We start from the raw sequence: 4629 nt of genomic DNA, 5'->3' as shown, positions 1-4629 counted from the left end.
TATATGCGCATAACCTCTAAAGATGTAGACCATGTCAGCATGAATCCTCTATGTAACCATTATTCATTAATAAAAGTGGTTCTTATGCTAATCTTTGTCATATTATTGGTTCATATCTTTTTAGATCCTTTTCTTTGTTCCTTCAAGGATGTACTATATATATATATATATATATATATATATATATATATATATATGATTTACTCAATCACAACAAAGTATGCTCAGGACTTCCTTAACACACCATTCTATCCCATAAATGTAACCTAATATTTCTTCTTAAGTGTAGACATTACCTCTTATATCATATAGGAGCTTAAGGGTGAAAGGAAGTCAACATTTATCTATGAGAGATATGGGCTTTACATGTGCTTAAATCGAGGAATCAGAGACTAAGTCATTCGAGCTTGTGAATCAATCCCTTGTACAATGTTAGTGGTTGTAAGACCTACAACAATAGTAATTATACCACTGTAACATGAAAGATTCTCTTTGCTACTTATCAGCAAGGAAGTGATTAACACACACATATTATTTGCAAGAAGCTTATGCTGAACATCATAAATGGTGTCATCTCATGAATTGTAACTTCATTTCTAGATTACAATGACTCTTCAGCGATACCAAGCTGCATATATCAGTTAGCCTATGTAAGAATTGAAACTCCACTCAAGGTTGAAAATGGCTTAGAATCAATGTTGGTTTGTGTTATATTCTTTCCACGACTAGCCCTAGTAGTTAAAATGGGGGTTAGGGGCGGGGTTGAGTTCCCCCTTCGTTGTATCGGGCACAGCGAGGGGGCAGTAGCCCCCCTCTACGAGGTCTGGGGCAACACCCTGGGGAATTTTTTTTGGACCATATATTAGGTGGGCGAACCTGTGGTGAACCTACCTATGGTTTTGTGCATGGATTTTGCACATGGTTTTGGGCATGATGGTTTTTGGTCCATGGTATTTTGTACATCCAGTCAAGGGAACTACAATTGTGTTCTAATCCAAAGTTAATGGATTGGGGTTTATGGATGCTTCTACATGTATATATATGTATTTTAACATTGAAAAGAACATAATGAAAAATCGATCTGGTAGTCTCAGTTTTGGGATCCAGGGAAAAATATCTGTGTATATTTGTTTTATGTGTTATTCTCTCGCAATTTTTTATTTTCTATTTTTAGAATTCATATGCAAGTAATTTATGAATAGGTTTGAAACCTACAATCAACTCACACAAAAATAAGAATAACTATCTTTGGCCATTAAGGACATGAAACACTTATATTTGTTCACACATTTTAACTAGCCATGCAGTAGATAAATGCAAGTGAGCAAACTTGTCATCCAACCATTAGCATATCAATCATTCACATTTCAACATGAAAACCACACAAAAGAACTTATCTTGGATTTATAATGAAGATGACAAATTGAATTTTAGACTTCAACTCTCCACACAACCATAGATAAGTTGCAGCCAAGCTACTTGCAGTTGTCACCCGAGAGCTAAATTCCAAGGGTCTGAGGTGGTCTTGCTCAAGAGAATTAATGTCAATCTACCAGCTAAAACAGGGACTCCAGAGGTACATCTTCCTCTTCCCACTAGCTGATCAACAACTCTCTAATGTAGACGAAGTTCTAAAGGCCAACTGCGTCTACCCTCTAGCTATCTAATGAAGGACACACAATACTCGAAGAAAAACTAGAGTCTTGTTGCCTCTCCTTTCTTTTGCGCTGCCTCCTGCGACTCTATCTCGTTTCTTTCTGAATTCAATCTTCTTCTTTGTCTACTATTCTTATTTTTCTACACATGACTCTCATGTGTTCCTCGATTAAAAATCACTCTAATGAGTCTCCTCTCCTTCTACTTTCTGCAGCTGCACAGTTTCCTGCCAACACTGTCTCTCATTAATTTTTCTATTCTTTTGTTGTTTGTTTTTCCTTGTTGTGGTTTCCAAGACAACATGGGCTTGTCCCTCATATTGAAGCTAAGTCATTTCCAACTGAAGTCCCATTCCAAATATGATCCTTGTCCTTCAATTCTCAACAACCATCCTTTAATGGTTTTCATATACTTCAGACTTTTCTTCCTTCAACAAGTAAGGTGAAATTCCCAAGAAATTGACCTCCACAAACCTCTTGGAATTTGTGTCCCTTACTCAACCCATTTATTTTTTTATAATTCAGTTACATAATGATCCATTCTTGGCTGGGTTGTTACAGACCCCTCTCTCTTGGGGAACACCGTCCTCGATGCTCTCTGTCCATTACATAGATAAACATGCTAAATAATGAAAACAACTACATATTGTCCTTGGAGCTTTATATGTATAGATCTTTACAACATTTACTTATATTTACATCTTTATTATTCACAGTTGTGTGCCTAGTAACTAACATATTATAAAGAAAATGTTAATCAGATCAACCACTTCATGTAGTTCTTTGCAATTTCCTAGTGCTTTTGCTACACCAAATTTGACTTGGATTCTTTTCTTCGTTCTAGAGGGAAGTATTCCTCCAGTATTCAGCATTGTTGTTCCTTGTACTCATGTTCCATTAGAAAATAGTTCCTAGCTCATTGATTCTTGATACAACCCCAATGTGCTTATGATTCTAATAAGCCATATCATGACCAAGAATCCCAACTCATTTTCCAGCCTTGCCTTCTCTGCTTCTCAGTCCCTTGGGAAATCTGGTTACCCTTCTCTATGTAGTCACTCACCTTCTAAGTTTAGGCATCCCCTTCTCTGCTTTGCAATCCCTTCGGTGATCCATCATTTGGAAAGGCTTCCTCGCGTCAAAAGGAGTTCAAACTCAAGGCACGTCCTTGCCTTCAAAGCTACCATACAGTCATAGCATTCTTCATAGTAATCAATTGAAATCATTGGTGTTAGTGTATAGTAGTGGCCCCATCCTTGAAATATTTAATCATTGTGCCACTACACATTTGACGTATTTCAACTACGCTAATTATCTTGCATCCAAGTCCCTCCACCCATCTGGGTGATTTCATGCTTTCCTGCATCATAGGACAAATGAATCCATAAGTTCCATCATTAAGAAAATTCAAAAATTTTAATCCATACCTCATCAATAGTTTGCTCGTGAGGTGAACTTGGATTTTTTCCTTTAATTCCTATTATAGCCAAATCAGGTTAGCTCATGTACCAACCATTATAATTCAAATTATTGAATTTAAATTCCTAACAAAATCATGAAATCATGAAATATTGATACTTATCTTGGTTTACTTATTGATGTTTTCTTTGCATACATTGAATTCGTAGTCTATCAGGAAAGCACCTAGTGTCTTATCTTCACTTTGACCATGTACACACACTAGATCGATTGCCTTTCGGCAAGTATCCAATGCATTCTCCTCACTTTGATCACATACATACACCAGATCAGTTTCCCATTGGCAAGTATCCAATGCCTTCTCTTCATTATTGTCACGTAAACACACCAGATTGGTTACGTATCCTCAATCATCCAATGACTTCTCTTCACTTGTGTCCCATACACACACTAAATTGGTTTCTTGTCGGCAAGCATCCAGTTTCTTCTCTTCACTTCTCTTCTCTTTGACCTAAAATTTATTAAGTGACTCATCGACCTCAAATGAGCACTTAAGCCTAATTTCAATCTAACAATTATGGGCACTACCACCTAGGTAGTATTCTATCGATATGAATGTTGTGTAGGCCTAGGCAGTCTCATGCCTTTTTGTGTGGAACTACACAATATAAGGCCCTAGACAACCCCATACTTGTATCTTTTAAACACTTTAACATATACACAACACATAGGCCCAAATAGTCCCATGCATGTCCTTGTTGGCATTATGACGAATGTGTTGCACTTGATGGCAACCAACTTTTAGCAGAACAACTCACTTATATATATAACTAGATGAATCTACAAAAGAGATATCAGATGTGATAGAATACATGACAGCTTAGAAGAATCAGTTCAGATATAATGTACAATGACAACTCATTAAGATGACAGTTCTCAGTATGGCAAGTTAACTTTGCCATCAAGTCCAAAGGGGGAGATTGTTGGCATTATGATATAGGTGTTGTCCTTGATGGAAAATTACTAAGATGACAGATCACAGCTCAGGCTCACAGAATGAAGAAAAAGAGATATACATAGGTTCCTCTTAACAAGGTCACGTATACATGCAGGATAGCCGATAAAAAGTCGCGTATGCGTATGCATGCACTTTCATGCACGAAAAAGCGCGTACATGTGGGAAAACTTATTTTTAGTCCATGGTATTTGGTCCTTGGTATTTGGACCTATGGTTTTGGACCATGGTATCTCATCCAAAGTATTGACCCCAGGTATTTGGTCCAAGGTATTGGTTCTAAGTGGTTTTGGACCATGGCATTGAGTAATGCCTAATACTATAAAAGGAGGAGAAGATCATTAGGTAAAGATGCATAGAAAGTCCTGAATATCTGATGAAGTATGAGATCTAGTATGCAAGTTATGGGTTCATGATGCTTTGCTTGATCTAAGCCAAGGAGGAATCTCAACGGTTGATGGATAACAAGATCTAAGGATAGATCTGGATCTAATGGCTTGGAATGAATCATCTCTATATGGTTTGATCATGCTTATTCTA

This window comes from Pinus tabuliformis, chromosome 8, assembly GCF_031772625.1.
Source record: "Pinus tabuliformis cultivar Carrire ecotype Pingquan chromosome 8, CPIR1, whole genome shotgun sequence".
NCBI classification, from domain to species: Eukaryota; Viridiplantae; Streptophyta; class Pinopsida; order Pinales; family Pinaceae; genus Pinus; species Pinus tabuliformis.
Note: the sequence above shows the minus strand (reverse complement) of the source record.